General features: G+C 36.0%; 1 pseudogene across 1 annotated transcript; it reads left to right on the forward strand.

Annotated features, from left to right (window-relative positions):
- Window positions 1-2641: 2641 nt before the first annotated feature.
- Window positions 2642-15843, forward strand: LOC143534250 (calpain-type cysteine protease DEK1-like; annotated as a pseudogene). The gene is made up of 28 exons (XR_013135514.1): window positions 2642-2791; window positions 2870-3019; window positions 3632-3882; window positions 3978-4160; window positions 4255-4390; window positions 4838-4968; window positions 5045-5159; window positions 5262-6218; window positions 6298-6408; window positions 6492-6550; window positions 6628-6790; window positions 7284-7557; window positions 7800-7950; window positions 8050-8399; window positions 8489-8559; window positions 8779-8870; window positions 8986-9148; window positions 9228-9299; window positions 9763-10140; window positions 10232-10347; window positions 10788-11085; window positions 11199-11518; window positions 11790-12141; window positions 12648-13067; window positions 13151-13279; window positions 13422-13937; window positions 14546-14782; window positions 15512-15843. The product of XR_013135514.1 is annotated as a calpain-type cysteine protease DEK1-like (transcript).
- Window positions 15844-18923: the final 3080 nt, after the last annotated feature.

Below are 18923 nucleotides of genomic sequence, written 5' to 3' on the forward strand. Positions count from 1 at the left end.
GTCGACCATAAACAACACAAAATAACCAAATCCCAACAAAATTTGTTTTTATATCTATTCGAAAATATGGATCCCAACAATCCAAATAACCCGCATTTCGATCACAACTTGGGCTGTATTTTCTCGACCCTAAACTGGTTTCAAACCCGAACTTGTTTGGACTAAACCAAGTTAGACCAACCCGATCGGGTTGGATCCATAACCAATTTTTGCACCTCTACTAACAAGTGTTCAACATTAGTACATTACCAATAATATGTATATGTATCTAGAGGTGCATAAATCGGGTTTTTCAAATACCCGAGTTCGGGTATGGAACCGAGGTCGGGAATGACCGGGTATTGGTAATTCCCGGGTTGGGTTTGGGTTCGGTATTGTCTCTAAAAACAATACCCTATGCATCGAGTTCGGGTCGGGTATAGAACCGGGTATTATAAAACCGGGTATTTGAGTACCCTATTTTCGGATATTGGAAAACCCTATTATCGGGTTTTTTTCGGGGTTTTTTCTGGATATAGTTTGGATTTTTTAAAAAGTTTGCACTTTTTATGGTATTTTTCAAGTATTTTTAATGTATTTTTCAGGTATACATAGGGTATTAGAAATACTCAGTTTTGGGTATTGAAAAAACCCGGTTTCGGGTATAGAACCGGTTCGGGTATTACCGGGTATAAATCGGGTCTGGTTCGGGTTTTAGTACCGAATATACCCTATCCGTACCCTATGGGTAGGGTCGGGTACGGGTTCGGGTATTAAAAATCCGGGTATTAAAAAACCGGTTCCGTGTTTTTATTTCGGGTCCGGTTCCGGGTTCGGGTTTTTTTTCACCTCTATATGTATCACTAGTTTTTATCCCCCGTATTACGGGGGTTGTTTTATATTATATGTTTCTAATATTTATTTATTTTTTTATTGTATGAAAGTTAATAATATACTTATGGTTTGATGATAAATTGTTTCACAAATAAATGAGATGTTATAACCCGATTTAAAAGTTATATGGGTTTGTGAGACCCACCCCACCCGTTTATTTTTTAATATAAAATTGATTTTTTAATTATAAATAATATATATCTTTTTTTTAAGTAAATCATGTATTAATTTTTAGTATATTCCTACTTTATAGGATTTTTTATATCAAATATATAGTGAGATTAGTTTTTAATTTAATGAGATATAACCCGTTTATGAAATATCTGGGTTTGATAAGACCCATACCCGTGAATTTGGGTCAAACGCACAAGAAGCCTCCATTTAAAAATCAAGTAAATCTGGTGACTACAAAAATAAGGAGAGCGACCACGTCACGATACATAGGATTTTTATGTTTTCGTTTATATATATTATAGATTGAAATCATTAAAAAAGCCCAACAATTGGGCTCTCCAAAAACATTATGCTAGCATCGGCCCAGCTCACCGGGCTTCCCAATTTTCGATTGCCAACCGCCAAGTTTGACAGTTTTCTTTATGGATCCCGCTACTTTTTATCCTGTTTAATTTCAACAAAACACTTTTCAGTTTTCACTAGTTCTCCTGAAAACCGGGTTTTTTCACCCATGTAATAAATTGGTAGAAAAAAAGACCAAAGTATTCTACACGTCAACCTTTCTCCACGCGCATGTTCCACACACAATCACACGTACCAATTAAACACCAAGCTAAGTATCACCAAACATCTGTCATTGGCTGTTCCCTCCACGCGCCTGTCTTCAAATAGATATTTTAATTGGTACGGTGACTTTTTTATTTTTGTGTTTTTAAGTTACTTTTGATGCTATGTTTGCTATGAAACTTTTAAAAGCTTTTATAAGTTTTTATTTTAAGAAAATACACTTACCTAATTATATGTCTTGTTCGGTTTAAAGAGTTTGAAACTTTTAATTCAGGATAAAAAAAATTAAAGCTTAAAGCTTCTAATAGCATTTAGAAAGAGCTATAAGCTTTTGGTATTTTAATTTACCAAAATAACCTTTCAAAATAAATACATTTACTATTATTGTTTTTAGTTATACATTTTATTAAAAGCTCCAGTAAATTTGTCAAATATCTAAAAACTACAACTACAGTTACCAGCTGTTAGCTTTAAGCCACCAACCACCAGCTTTCAGCTAGTTTCGCCAAACATACCAATTGTCTTAATAGACACACACTTGTTTAGAGTTATCCTTAGACGTTTCCAATAGAACAAACCGCCAACTAGCACTTGACAGCCGTTATACTGTCACAGTAACATAATTATCTAACGTAACAAACAGTGAAAGAAAACCCGGATATAGTTAAAGAGATAATATAAATTTCTTTTTTTTTTAATCATTATTTAGAAAACCAGTATCCAATTTTCTCCCTCTATTTTACTCTAAAAAAATTAATTAATTCCCCCAAAAAAAAGCTAAAAAATGTTAACTTTGACTGTGGTGTTAGTGTGAAACAGGTGTAAATACTAATTTTTTTTTTTCAATCAATGTTTTATATAATTTACTATAAAACGATTACAATAAAGTGGCAGGTAAACGGGCAACAAGCTGCGCCGCAACCCCCTTTTGAACAGCAAAGCCAATCCTGCTAAAAACGAAGCTTTGACACCTAGAAGCTGAAGAGGTTACGTGTACAAGTCAAGTAAGCTTTCAAAACCCTAAATACTAATAGCTCTAGCAAATCCAAACAGCTTTCAAAACCAAGAACACAATCCCAATTTGATGACATTCTAGAAAACCCTAGTTTTACAGCAACTCAATTTCGCGGTTTGAAGTTATCAGGATGCTGTTGGCAGTTGAAATCAGTCAAGTCAAGTAAGTTATTGCCTTCAATTGCTCATCTGTATGTATCATTTAGGTCTAATTTGCTTTCGATTTGATTGTATGAAGTAGTTAAGGTTAGAGAGAAAAGGAAGCTATGGATGGGGATGATAAGAAAGTAATGCTGGCATGCATAATATCAGGAACTCTTTTCACCGTCTTGGGGTCGGCTTCTTTCGCGATACTCTGGGCGGTTAATTGGCGGCCGTGGCGGATATACAGGTACTTTATATTGACTTGTTTTTAATAAAGGTTAAAAATTTAGGGACTTTTAGGATGTTAATAGTGGAAATTTTTTTAAGCATTAATAATTTTATGGGTTTAGTTACTGGTTTAGTGGATGAAATGAAACTATATATGCTTACAGATGGGCCAAATGAACACATTCTTGAATGTATTATAGTTAATTGTTTGAGATCAGGATGAAACTTGATATATGTTAGATCATAAGAGTTCACGGGCTTAATATGTTGTACACGTTATTATGGTGTTATGTGCATTGGGCTACTGGTTAAACCTTAAGTGGTAAAGCACCAAATGAGAAGATTTTATAGGATTAGTTAAGAGGATTTTTGTATGCCAAGCATCAAAATCTCGTCTTTTGCCAAATTTTCATTTCCCTATAGTTGGTGAGCCAAATGTCAATTGATGATATATTATAGATTGATAGAACATTTCACGGTTTTACCTTCCCTAGGTGTCTATGATGCTTATACCAATATGTAAAGAAACTTATAAATCAACACCATTAGCATTATTTTTTGATGTTATTACGTGGCTTATGCAAAGACAACTGGTTTAAGTTATTTTGTGTTTATTTTTGGGCAATATCAGTTGGATCTATGCTAGAAAATGGCCGAGTTTCTTACAAGGGCCTCAACTGGGAATACTATGTGGTTTTCTTTCCCTGTGTGCATGGGTAGCTGTCATTTCTCCAATTATAGTTATAATCTGTTGGGGATGTTGGTTAATATTAATATTGGGGCGAGATATTATCGGTTTAGCAGTCATCATGGCTGGAACTGCTCTGCTTTTAGCATTCTATTCAATCATGCTTTGGTGGAGAACACAGTGGCAGAGCTCAAGTACGTTTTTCATGAAATTTTAATTTGTAACAGTTTTTTTATAAATTTGAAAGAATAATATAAACGATGTAACCTTTTCATGCTTGTTTACATAGGGGTGGTTGCGGTTCTTCTACTTCTGGCTGTTGCATTGCTGTGTGCATATGAATTGTGTGCAGTTTATGTGACAGCTGGATCAACTGCTTCACAACGGTATTCACCTTCTGGATTCTTCTTTGGGGTGTCTGCAATTGCTTTAGCAATCAATATGCTCTTCATTTGCAGAATGGTGTTTTATGGTAGGTTGTTCTTTTTGAGTTAAAGTTACTTTTTAACAAAACATTAGTTTTTGTGATTTTTTATCTTCATTGTATATTTGTTATGAACTAATAGGTAACGGTTTGGATGTTGATGAATACGTTCGAATTGCATACAAATTTGCTTATTCTGACTGTATTGAAGTGGGCCCCGTTGCATGCTTACCTGAACCACCAGATCCAAATGATTTGTATGCTAGACAATCTAGAAGGTAAGTACCAACTTTCATTCTTGAAACTTGAAAGAAATAATATGCTCAGAAAGTATCCGATTTCATTAGAGGTGACAAAATGGGTGGCCAGGTGGGTCGGGTAACAGGTCAAAACGGTTATTTTTTTGTATGGGCCAGGTTGACCTAAAACCCTTTTTCACAAAAAGTTTAAAACTTGTTTGGGTCACTTGTGACCCTTTTTTTTCTGGATAATATTCTTTATTTATTTTACTAGTTCAGGTCGTTAGAGACAAAAATAATATGAATCATGCATTCGTTAGTAAATGGGTTGAAATTGCCACTTCTATGACTTATTATCAGAAAATTTGTCTACTATTTCTAATAAGTTATATTTATTTATAGATTTGGATAGTCTGCTCATAGTAAAGATACATTTTACAAATTATTCAACTATCTTTTTTCTAAAATTTTCGATCATTATTTCAGAGTGTCACACCTTGGGTTTCTTTATCTTGGGTCACTTCTTGTACTTCTCGTGTATTCTATATTATACGGTTTAACAGCAAAGGAGTCCAATTGGCTTGGTGCAATTACATCAACAGCAGTTATAATTCTTGGTATATTTTAAACCAACACTAAGTAATCACAAATATTTGTGAATGTTCTTTTACACTATTTAATATAATTTCTTAGATTGGAACATGGGTGCATGTCTATATGGGTTTGAGCTTCTTCAAAGCCGTGTGATCGCCCTCTTTGTTGCTGGCGTGTCTCGTGTTTTCTTGATTTGCTTTGGAGTTCATTACTGGTCTGTTTCTCTAATTCTCTCTCACTACGTTATTACACATCATCTATATATTCTTTTAACTATTTATATCATAAAAAAGATCTTTTTTTTGGTAATTTACAGGTATCTTGGACACTGCATAAGTTACGCTGTTGTGGGGTCCGTTTTACTCGGTGCAGCTGTAACTCGTCACTTATCCGTCACAAACCCGTTAGCTGCAAGACGAGACGCTTTACAAAGCACCGTGATTCGTTTACGAGAGGGTTTTAGAAGAAAAGAACAAAACAGTTCATCAAGCTCATCAGAAGGTTGCGGGTCAAGTGTCAAGCGGACCAGTAGTGCCGAAACGGCCAATCTTGGTAACAGCACACGTGGCATGGGTGACCCAAACAGCTGGGCCCAAATGGGAAGTATCAACAGTGAAAAAGGTTTGGATAGTGGAAGACCGAGTTTAGCCATACGAACCAGTTCGTGTCGGTCTGCAATTCAAGAGGGCAATTTTGATGCGAATGGCTTGTGGCGGTCTGTTCTAGTAGCGGACTCGAGAGCCAAGGGTGTGAGTCGAATGATACGGCTAACCAACAGGTGCTTGATTTAAACTTGGCTTTAGCGTTTCAAGAAAAGTTTTTATCAACCCGGAGAATTACGTCTTTACTGAAACGAAGAGCGCGGGCTGGAGATATTGAGTTGACTAATTTGTTGCAAGATAAAGGTTTAGACCCTGATTTTGCGGTTATGTTGAAAGAAAACGGATTGGATCCAACGATACTTGCGTTGTTGCAAAGAAGTAGTTTGGATGCAGATAGAGATCATCGTGATAATAATGAAAATAATAATATTATGATCACCGACTCAAGTGATGTTAATAATGATTTGCATAATCAGATATCGTTATCTGAAGAACTTAGAATTCACGGGCTGGAAAAGTGGTTACAACTTTTTAGATTGCTTTCGCATCATATTGCGGGTACACCTGAACGGGCTTGGGTTCTTTTTAGTTTTGTGTTTATTGTTGAAACTGTAATTGTGGGCCAGTTTCGGCCCAAAACCGTTGAGGTTGTCGGTGCAACACATCAACAGGTATGAGTGTTTGAAATCCAAATTTTTAGGGTTATTTTTGTCTTTTAATCGTGATATGTGTTATGCAAAACATATGCAGTTTGAATTTGGGTGTGCGGTGCTGTTATTGTCACTTGTTATTTGTTCTATTATGGCGTTCCTTCGGGCACTACAGGCTGAAGATATGGTTATGACTTCAAAACCACGAAAGGTACAATGATATTGTAGTTTTAGTTATGTTTTTAGGGATTTTTCTAACTGCCATTTTATGTGATGTCTGTTTTGATTTTTCAGTATGGTTTTATTGCCTGGATACTGAGCACGTGCGTCGGTCTTCTGCTATCCTTCTTGAGGTACAGTTTTCATATTTATTGTCTATGCGTTTAATGGTTGTTAGTTTGTTTGCTAATGATGCATGCTACTTATGCAGCAAGTCATCTGTTCTTCTCGGGTTGTCTTTGACTGTTCCACTCATGGCAGCATGTCTTTCTTTTGCAATTCCTATTTGGATACGTAACAGTTACCGGTTTTGGGTATCAACAGATAATTATGGAAATCAAGTTGGAAGTTATCGTTCTTTCTGGATGAAAGAGGTTTTTTTTCTTCATATCTTTCATCTTAAAAGTAAATAATATATCAGGCTCACACAAATAGAAAAACAACTTCACAGGCCACACAATTATCCGTTTAGTTTTGTTTATGCCTGTTACAAAAATGCTGGAAATTTGTAAAATGACAAAAATGCCCCTAACATCAAAGCTTTTGCCACATCTAGATTTGTAAAATTACAAAAATACTCTAAAATCTACTTCAATATGCATTTAGGAGTTCATTTAAAGTTGATCCTTTGCATAGTTTTATGAGTGTTTTTGTCATTTTTAGAGCTCTAGGTGTAGCAAAGCTTTAACGTTAGTGGCATTTTCGTCATTTTAAAAATTTCTGGCTAGTAACAAGCTAATATTTACTTGGGTGGCTTGTAAAGTTTTATTATTTTGGTGGCCTGATATTTAACCCTTAATTTTATTGAGACTTTGATTTGTTCACATTTTAGGTCATAATTTACCTAACAAAATTATTTCAATGTAGGGGGTTATTCTTTCAATCTCCATCTTATTATTCGTTGTATCGATATTAGCTCTTGGTGCAATAGTCTCCGTAAAACCATTAGAGGATTTGGGCTATACGGGTTGGGCCGGTGGTGAAAACAGCATTAAATCACCATACGCATCACCACTCTATCTGGGCTGGGCCATGGCTTCTGTAATTGCTTTAATAGTTACGGGCCTGTTACCAATTGCATCCTGGTTTGCCACATATCGGTTCTCTCTCTCCTCAGCAATATGTGTAGTCATATTTTCAGGTAAAAATAATTTTTAAAATATTTAATTATGGTTTTATTACCTGGGGTTTGACCCAAATTACCCTTTTAGTCCATTAGTTTCAATTTTGTTTCATTTGAAGTCCAATCCACTAACCCCATCCAAAAGGGTTATTTGTGACAAATCACAAGGACTAAAACCAGATTTAACTAACTAAAAACTATATTTTAAAACCAAACAAATTTTCATTGCTATAATTCTTTTTTATTTTTTTTACTTACAGTTGTTTTGGTCACATTTTGTGGTGCATCGTATCTCGAGGTTGTTAACTCTAGAGATGATAATGTTCCTAAAGAAAGTGATTTTCTGGCTGCATTACTTCCTTTAGTGTGTATCCCGGCTTTGCTGTCACTTTGTTCTGGTTTGCTTAAATGGTAAACAAATCTCTCATATTCACAAATTAAATATATAATCTGAGATTAAAATATCAAATAATTAATTATAAGTTTATAACTACGGAAAATGACTTTCAGGAAAGATGATAACTGGAAGCTTTCACGAGGCGTTTATGTGTTTGTCATAATCGGTCTTCTACTTCTTCTTAGTGCAATTTCAGCTGTTATTGTCATAGTCGACCCATGGACGGTAATTTTACATATTTAGCTGCTGGTTCATGTATTTAGCATTGCATCAACTTATTTATTTGTAATGGTAACAGATCGGGCATCGTTTCTTTTACTTCTTCTACTCATTGTTCTAGCTATCAGTATCATCCACTTTTGGGCTTCAAGTAACTTTTACTTAACCAGAATGCAAACATCTGTTGTATCTTTTCTTGCATTTCTGATGGCCCTTGCTGCATTTTTTCTTGGATGGCATCAAGGTAAATAAAAAACCCTATTTTTGTGTTTTTTCCTCATATAAATGGTTCACAAAAGACACATAATACAATTTTATTTTATGTTTTTATAGACAGATTTTTCGTTGGAGCTTCTGTTGGTTACTTTTCGTTTTTGTTTCTTCTGGCTGGCAGGGCACTAACTGTAAGGGCATTTTTGTCTTTTCACTAAAATTTTAATAGAAACATTATAAGTGTGAAGTTAATTGAAATGAGAATGAAACCTCAGTGACTGAAAAAGCCAAATTAGAACTTTTGGACTAAAAGGGTTATTTTGGCTAATTCACAGGGGACCTAAAATCGTAGTTTACTCTAGATTTAAATATCAAATTATTGTTTTTTAAGTAAATTCTTTTCTCTATAGGTTCTTCTTTCACCTCCTATAGTAGTATATTCTCCACACGTCCTACCTGTATACGTGTACGACGCTCACGCAGATTCTGGAAAAAATGTCAGGTTTGTTGGAATTTCCACTTTGCTTCTCGCAAAGTGCTTTTCTTCTTTCAATATGGTCCTTCCACTGTTCATTTATATCACAATTAGTTTCTCAAGTTTCTCTTTTCATCAACAGTGTTGCTTTCATTGTACTTTACGGGATTGCACTAGCAATCGAAGGCTGGGGCGTTGTTGCAAGTTTAGTAATTTATCCACCGTTTGCCGGAGTAGCTGTTTCAGCAATTACACTTGTGGTATCATTCGGGTTTGCCGTCTCTCGCCCATGTTTGACTCTCGAGGTTTGACTTTTGACCAAAAGTTTTGATCTTGTTTGATTTCTATTATGCACCTAACTGACTTTTGCACTTTTGTTAACAGATGATGGAAGATGCTGTACACTTTCTCAGCAAAGACACCGTCATTCAAGCAATTGCTCGATCGGCCACCAAGGTTGATTATACAATAAAATAGTTGAAATTCTTAGTATTTATTTTTTTATGAGAAAATTACACTAATGGTCCCGGTAGTTTGACCATATTGCAAGTTTGGTCCCCGGATTTTAGTAATTGCTAACTTAGTTCAAACATTTGTGAGGGTTGCATGTTTAGTCCCCACGGTAAATCCTAGTTAGTTTTTAATGGAAAAGTGACGTCTTGTGCCATTAATGTGAGGGTAATTGTGTCTTTCCAAATTTGGAACCTTAACAAAATACTCTTTGAAACTCCAGAACTCCCAAGGTCGATTTCATCACCTCCGATCATTGCAAAATTGAAACCTTCTCTCAAATGCTTGTACTAAGTTCTAATTTTTAAAATATGGATACCAAAGTTGCATTAAGGTCAAACACAGGGACCATTTGTGCAATATCTTTTTTTTAATTCATTTAAATGTGTTTGTATTATTCTCTATGCAGACAAGAAATGTGCTATCGGGAACTTATTCAGCTCCACAGAGATCTGCCAGCTCAGCTGCTTTGTTAGTTGGGGACCCAAACATTACACGTGATCGGGTGGGAAACTTCGTGCTCCCGAGAGCAGATGTGATGAAATTAAGAGAGCGTTTGAGAAATGAAGAATTAGCTGCAGGGTCGATTATTTTAAAAATAAAACATGGGATATTTTTTCAACATGACTCGACCAATGATATGGGTTATAGAAGAGAAATGTGTGCGCATGCGCGTATTCTAGCTTTAGAAGAAGCAATCGATACTGAATGGGTGTACATGTGGGATAGATTTGGCGGTTATTTACTTCTTTTGCTTGGTTTAACTGCCAAAGCTGAACGAGTACAGGTGTGAACACGATTTATATTTGATAATATCACATTTTTCTTGTGGCATCTAAAGAATTCATACTTTTATGTTTTCTTTTCTTTTTTGTCAGGATGAGGTTCGGTTAAGGCTCTTTCTTGATAGCATCGGGTTTTCAGATTTGAGTGCTAAAAAGATCAAAAAGTGGATGCCGGAAGACCGTAGGCAGTTTGAAATTATACAAGAGAGGTAGGGCCCAAATCGAGATTAAACAAGCCGAGCCAGGCCAGGTTGAATTCTGGCTTGGCTCATTTATCTTATTGAGCTAAAAGGTTGAGCTCAAGCTCGGATCCTATAAAAGCTCGAGCCATCTCGTTTATTTATATGTTTACACACATACATATAAGCAAAAAATCATATTTTTTAAATACAGAATAATTAATATCTATATAATATATATTATAATTTATATACATTGAATACAAACAAGCCAATGAGCCGAGCTAACCTTGGCTTGGGCTCGTTACATTTACAATCCGAACTAGGTCAGATCGTTTACAAACAAGCTGATTTTGAGCGTTCACGAGCTTTTTGAACAACCTTAATTGAGGTCCCCCCCCCTCCCCCTTTTTTTTCCTTTCAGAATACCGATTAATCTGACACTTTTTTGTTTTATTTTAAATGTGTAGTTATATAAGAGAGAAGGAGATGGAAGAAGAAATATTAATGCAGAGACGGGAAGAAGAAGGTATGGGTAAAGAAAGGCGAAAAGCTCTTTTAGAAAAAGAAGAAAGAAAATGGAAGGAAATAGAAGCCACTCTCATTTCATCAATTCCAAACGCCGGAAGTCGGGAAGCCGCTGCCATGTCAGCCGCCGTCAGGGCGGTTGATGGTGATTCAGTTCTTGACGATTCATTTGCACGTGAGCGAGTTTCAAGTATCGCACGAAGAATCCGTTCCACTCAGTTAGCCCGTCGAGCCCTCCAAGTAATTATATTATTTATCCTTTTTTCTTGTTTTATTATTATTATTATTATTATTATTATTGTTATTATTATTTTGGTTTTGTAATCTGATATGATTATTGTTTTGGTCGTTAGACGGGAATCACGGGTGCGGTTTGTGTTCTTGATGATGAACCCGTTACGAGTGGTAGATACTGTGGCCAGATGGACCCCGCTGTTTGTCTTAGCCAAAGAGTTAGTTTCTCAATGTTGGTTATGATCCAGCCCGAATCAGGGCCCGTTTGTTTGATGGGTACCGAGTTCCAGAAACAAGTTTGTTTGGAAATTCTAGTTGCGGGCTTCGAGCAAGGAATTGAAGCGGGTCAAGTTGGGCTTCGTCTCATAACAAAAGGAGACCGACAGTCTATCGTTTCAAAGGAGTGGAATATCGGTGCTTCTTGTATTGCTGATGGAAGGTAACATGGTCAAACTTCGTCAAACATGGTCAAACGTGATCAAACCTTGTAACACTTGGTCAAACTTGATCAAACCTGGTTAAATTAGGTCAAACTTGATCAAACCTGGTTAAATTAGGTCAGACTTGATCAAACCTGGTCATACTTGGTCAAACCTGGTTATACTTGGTCAACTCTGGTCATACTTGATCAAACCTGGTTGAACTTTGTCACCTGTATGTGCAAGTTATTTTATGTTCATATGCATATTAATTATTATCATAACTTACAGGTGGCATATGGTTACAGTTACCATAGATGCTGATTTAGGGGAGGCGACTTGCTACTTAGACGGTGGTTTTGATGGGTACCAGACGGGGTTACCGTTACGTGTTGGAAATGACGTTTGGGAGCTGGGAACGGAAGTTTGGGTCGGGGTTGGACCGCCAACTGATGTAGTTGCGTTCGGGCGGTCCGATAGTGAAGGACCCGAGTCTAAAATGCACATAATGGATCTTTTCATTTGGGGAAGATGCTTACTAGAAGATGAAATTTCCGCTCTTCCAACCGCCATGGGGTCCACCGAGTACAATATGTTTGATCTTGTTGAAGATAATTGGCAATGGACAGATTCTCTCCCTAGGGTTTGTGTTTTTATCACATTTTACCCATTGACTTGCTTAGTCACTTTGTAGTATTTTTACATTATATTAGGGTTCTAAACGAGCCGAGCAGAGCCAGGTTGGGCTCGACTAGAAGTTAAGCAAGCCAGCTCAGCTTGTTAATTTAAACAGGCCGGCTCGGCTTGTTACTTTCATTGGCTTGTAAAAAGCTCGAGCGTTCGTTGAGCCGGGTCGTTAGTTTTTATTTATTTATTTTCTTTGTAGTTTTATACTTTTTTACACATATTGGCATATAACAAACACACAATGCATTTTTTTACAAACTATTATATGTATTATTTTTTGTTATTTGTTTCAATATTTTTGTATGTTATTATTATTATTTTATATATGTATGTATTGAAACTTTGGGGTTTAATTTGAACGAACTAGCCTCTAGTCAAGCTGACTGGCTCAGATTGTTTACAAACAAGCTTTTCTTGAGTGAGCCATGAGATTTTTGAACAAATTGTTTTTTTTTTGTTTAGGTTGATGAATGGGACAGTGATCCTGCTGATGTGGATTTATACGATCGAGATGATTGGGATGGTCAATATTCTAGCGGGAGAAAACGAAGATCGGACTGTGAAGGATTAGTAGTTGATATGGATTCTTTTGCAAGACGCTTGAGAAAACCAAGAATGGAAACTCATGAAGAAACCATTCAACGAATGCTGTCAGTTGAACTTGCGGTTAAAGAAAACCTTTTGGCTAAAGGAGAAGCTCACTTTACGGATCAAGAATTCCCTCCAAATGACTCCTCGTTGTTTATGGACCCTGACAACCCGCCTTCTAAATTACAAGTTGTATCGAAATGGTCGAAACCGACTGAAATAGTCAACGAAAACCAGTCCGGTTCTAACCCGTGCTTATTTTCTGGGGATGCAAATCCTTCTGATGTTTGTCAGGTATGTTAACATATATATTCTTGATAGTACTTGTTTTATTTATTTGTTTTCTTATATATTGTTGTTTGATTGCTTTTGAACAGGGTCGGTTGGGTGATTGTTGGTTTTTGAGTGCGGTTGCTGTCCTGACTGAGGTTTCTAGAATATCTGAGGTTATCATTACACCAGAATATAACGAGGAAGGAATCTACACTGTCCGTTTCTGTATTCAGGTACCGAACAGACAACGAAACCAAGTTAATACTGGTGTGGCTTTAGTGTTACCTATTTAATACCTGAGTGGTGTATGCATTATACATACATTATACCTTAACTATATTATTTAATTTAACTTTATGATCTTTATATATGAAGGGGGAGTGGGTCCCGGTTGTTGACGACTAGATCCCATGCGAATCACCGGGAAAACCTGCTTTTGCCACAAGTAAAAAAGCAAACGAGTTATGGGTTTCTCTACTAGAAAAAGCATACGCCAAACTTCACGGGTCCTATGAGGCGCTGGAAGGTGGGCTAGTCCAAGACGCACTCGTCGATTTAACGGGCGGTGCTGGTGAAGAAATTGACATGAGAAATTCTCAGGCCCAGATTGACCTCGCTAGCGGCCGTTTATGGTCCCAGTTACTTCGTTTCAAACAAGAAGGATTCTTATTAGGTGTCGGAAGCCCATCGGGCTCAGATGTCCACATATCTTCAAGCGGGATCGTTCAGGGCCATGCGTATTCGTTTTTACAAGTACGAGAAGTCGATGGACATAAACTTGTTCAAATTCGAAACCCATGGGCTAATGAGGTGGAGTGGAACGGGCCGTGGTCTGATTCATCACCAGAATGGACAGACCGGATGAAACACAAACTTAAACATGTCCCACAGGTACGTTTATAAATAACCCTCTTATCTATATTTTATAATCGAAACATAGATTAAAAAAAATTCACGACGGTATATTTGGAAAGCACGAAACGAAAAATATTTAGAAGTTGCATTAGAATATATTAAAGGAAAACGAAATATAATTAGAGTTAAAAATATGAAAGCGAATTTATAATTTTGCGTGTTTAAACAATATAAAAACTGCGTGTTGCGGCGGGATGTTAAAATTAGTATAGATCGGTTTCAAGGGTAAAAGATTCACGTCGAATCCTGAGTATTATAAAGAGTCATATCTTAAAGGTTGTGGAAAGAAAAAAAAATTAAAAAATGGAACATTGAAGGGGCTTTGACGAGTTGTACGTTCATGCTTTGAAAACTTGTACATTATCACGAAAAATTGGTTAAAACAGACAAAGGCAAAACATTAGAGGCTAAATGGTTATTTAGAGGGGGTATAAGTTGAAAAAAATCAAGCTTAAAGTAAAACCCTTATGATGCACTGATATTCACTTCACTCACAAATCCAACTCTTTTTACAATTAATAACAATAATTATGCATACATAAGCGAGCAGAATATTAATATGTTTTGCTATGTTTTTTAAACAGGCAAAAGACGGGATATTTTGGATGTCCTGGCAAGATTTCCAGATTCATTTTCGTTCAATATATGTTTGTCGGGTCTATCCACCCGAGATGAGATACTCGGTCCATGGTCAATGGCGAGGTTTCAGTGCCGGTGGTTGTCAGGATTATGACACGTGGCATCAAAACCCACAATTTAGAATCCGAGCCACTGGTTCTGATGCATCGAGTCCTATACACGTCTTCATTACATTGACTCAGGTAACTACTTGTTTCTAAACAACTTATTATTAGGTAGGTTTGCAGGTTTTTTCGGTTATGCCATTTGGTCTTGAAGTTTATGGGCTGCAAAAAATGGCCCAAAATAATGAATATAGGCCTGACCTTTTTTGTTGACTATTACACATTTTGGCCTACACTACACAAATAACTTTTACATTCAAAATATAATAATTATAATCCTTAATTTAATAACAAAAGTCGATTTTTCGGTTTTTACGGGTTCGATTTGGTTTCTTCAGTTTCTGGTACATGTAAAACCAAAACCGAACCGGAAATTTGGTTTTTGAAAAATTATAAAACCAAACCATCGGTTTTGTGTTGCTTCTTCGGTTGCAGGTCGGTTATTTCGGTTCATGCACACCCCTATAATATTAGGGTGTTTATTTATTTATTAGTTATTTAATTATATTTTATTATAATTTTTTTATATGTTTATAGTTATAATCTTTATATATAACATAATATGTATAATTTGGTTATATTTAATCATAATGTAGTATATAATAATACTTGCTATGTTAATATATATTTAATATTTTAAATATAAATTATATAAATAATGTTCTAGCAAGCCTATTTGAGCTCGATTCGATCTTTTAGCGAGCCAATTGGTAGCTCACGAGATGCTTGGGCTCATATTCACCAATCACCATTACATGCAAAGTAAAATCATTTAAAGGGTAATTATGTAATTCTGTTCATTTTTAGGGGGTGAGTTTTGCGAGAACGACAGCTGGGTTCAGAAACTATCAATCTAGTCATGATTCGATGATGTTCTACATTGGAATGAGAATAATAAAAACACGAGGGCATCGTGCTGCTTATAATATATATCTACACGAGTCGGTAGGTGGGACTGATTATGTGAATTCTAGAGAAATATCCTGTGAGATGGTGTTAGAGCCCGACCCGAGAGGTTACACGATAGTACCGACAACTATACACCCGGGAGAAGAAGCTCCTTTTGTTCTTTCTGTATTCACCAAAGCATCCATCACCCTTGAAGCTTTATAACAGACTGCAATTTACGAGTCATTTTAATCGGTTTTTAAAATTGGACTGGTTGGGTTTGCGGGCCCACAAGCATCGTATTCAAATGTCTGCCAAGGGTGCAGATAGAATGGGTTTTCGGGGCGAGACCGGGGTGTGGGTGGGGGTGGTGTAAGAATGTAATGATGTAAATGAATAGGAAAAGATAGAAAAGCTGAGTTAGAGAGGTAAGACTTAAGAGCACACTAGGTGCAGTTTTGATGGGGAGGTTTATATCTATGTATTATGTACATGCTGACCAGGTTTTCAATGATGAAATGGGAAATATGTCTGCTTCTAATTTGACCGTATTTCGGGTCAACCTTTTTTGTCGCTGCTTACGTCTCGTATGTTTGAATAACGGGTTGAAACAAATTAGAAATGGTGCTAAAACGGATTTGGTAACGAGTTAAAAGAAGTTTAGAAAGCTTATGCCGTAACCAAGTTGTTTATGGTTCAAGATTTGTAGTGTGAGTTCGCCAATTTTGAAAAATAATCTTAAGTTAGTGTACTTGGGTTGATACCTTAATGACAGAGGTACACTCTTTTAAACACTATAATGTCCTAAGTTCGAGCTCAAGGAAGTAAAAAGAAATTCGCCTTAAATTTTTTTCTCGTATCTGTTTAGTGTTTTGGAATATACAAACTTAACACAACATTTTTAGTATGTGTGTGCGTTTTTTTTTTTTTTTTTTTTTAACTTATACGTGAAGGTTGTGTTCTAGTATCTACCTTTTTCACATGTCTATTTTTATGGATTAATTTTGTTTTTCTTATCTACTTTTCAACAAGTACCCACTTTGTTTCGTTTCACCGACTTTATATTTCTTAAAAAGTGGGCCAAGTTTATATACGTTTTTTATAACAATAACGTGAACATAAAGTATTAAAGTGGGTATATGAAGTTTGTACACACATTTCACGACTATAATCATAAAATAAATGGTGAATATATTTAAGAAGTGGTGATCTTTGTAAATTTTTTCAAGTGTATTCTTTTAACTGTTATTTTTTAACAACGAATCTTTATCATCTAGAGTTAAAAATAAAATATAAACTTGTAAGTGTATCTACATATGTTATCAAAATACTTCGATTGTCTTATAAAAGATTATCTCAATTGAGTAGGGCTGTTCAAAAAGCTCGCGGCTCGAAGCTCGCTTGAAAAAGCTCAGAGAAAGCTCGCTCGAAATCGGCTCGATTGTAAACGAGCCGAGCCTAGCTCGACTCAATTTCTAAATGAGCCGAGCCTGAGCTAGCCCCGGCTCGACTCGAGCTCGCTCGATAGGCTCGCTTGATTGGCTCGAACTATTTTATTTTAATTTATTATATATGTATTTATATCCATACATGCATATAATTATCGAGCCCAATTATTTTAACACATGAGATTTCCTTTAATCCAGCCCAATTTCCTTTCTCACTTCATAGTCCATATTCATTATTCTATATACTGAGTAACTGAGAGATGAGATTTCATAGTTCACACACTTAATAATCAGTATACGTTTCATTTTCCACCCTAACCCTAGCCGCTCATATTCACCTCCGCCGCCGGTCGCCACTCATATTCACCTCCACCATCGGCCGCCGCTCGTAGATAATACTTCTCTGCTTAATTTTGTATTTGGTTTGGTTTAGACTTTTTGAACATATTTTGTTGTCGATGGTGTTATTAGACGTATTTATTTAGCTTGTATTTGGTTGGTGTTGATCTCAACATCATATTTATTTAATTTAACTTGATGGTTGCATATAATTTTTATTATAACAGGTAAACTCGAGCCAAATCGAGCCGAGCCGAGCCGGCTCGATTTAAAACCGAGCCGAGCTTGAGCTCAATTTTTTAGCTCGATTAAGAGCTCGAGCTCGAGCCGAGCCAGCTCGATTTAAAACCGAGCCGAGCTTGAGCTCAAATTATTAGCTCGATTAAGAGCTCGAGCTCGAGCCGAGCCAACTCGATTGAATATCGAGCCGAGCTTGAGCTTGCTTTGGCTCGGGCTCGGCTCGGCTCGTGAACAGGGCTACAATTGAGAATTACTTTGAGTTTCGAGAACTCGAAAGAACTCAATGTCAAAAACTTTTTTTTTCACATATATTATATGTGAGGTACATGTACCGAAAAAAAACTTACAAATTGTTTTCCACGCCAAATCCACTTAAAATACATGTAACGGACATTTACATTACAACAATCTTTACACGTTTTTAAAATACTCTTTTCTTTCTCATGCCTAATTTTTAATCAGATTTGATCGCAATCACAAATTCCTTAATCATTTAATTGATTGAGTGATCCATGTTAACTTTAAAGAACTAACTTCTAACAACTCGTCTGTCAAGTTTTAAAATATCCTTTCATGTATTACCAATTCTAGAAGATAACATGATAAAGTATTAACAAATTTGAGTTGTAAAGTAACCATGTGTGTGCATTATTAATCATAAGAGTGTGAAGAATTTGGTTGTCAAAAGTCAAAACTTAACAATGTGTACTCTTAACAAATAAGAAAGACAAAAGTGATAGCATAAACAAGGACAAAAGCTAAAGCTTCTAACCCATTATTTCTTCATAAATGTCTTACTTTTAAAATAAACCAAACTAACTTTGTCCCATAATTTTATCAAACCACTCTTTACCATATTATCATGCATTTAAATGTCATTAAAACATCGAGAACCAAACACTAGTTTTGGTTGTAAAATATAAAATATAAAATATAAAACGTTCATATTCGATAGCCACATGTTAATAACAAGATACATATATGTGTATAAATAAGTTTATTCGCTTGGATAATTTAAATCTTGATGTTTCAAGTTTTTTTTTTTTTTTCAAAAACTAAATTTGGTTCTCAATCTAATAGCATTTTAGACTAATACCATCCCATACATTTAACAAAAGATTAATTGAACCATTTGCGTTGAGCTTAGATTGAAACATGATTCGTTTAGACCAGGTGTAGTGGTCACGTTGTTGGCCAACGTTTTGTGAAAACGCGGGGGTACACCGCCCCCCCCCCCCCCCCCCCGCGTTATGTTGAATTTTTTTTGTGCGTTTTAGATACAACGCGGATAATGTCAACAAAAA

This window comes from Bidens hawaiensis, unplaced genomic scaffold (genome assembly GCF_021521415.1).
Source record: "Bidens hawaiensis isolate Kalapana, Puna unplaced genomic scaffold, B.hawaiensis_p1.1 tig00010124_1, whole genome shotgun sequence".
NCBI lineage: Eukaryota > Viridiplantae > Streptophyta > Magnoliopsida > Asterales > Asteraceae > Bidens > Bidens hawaiensis.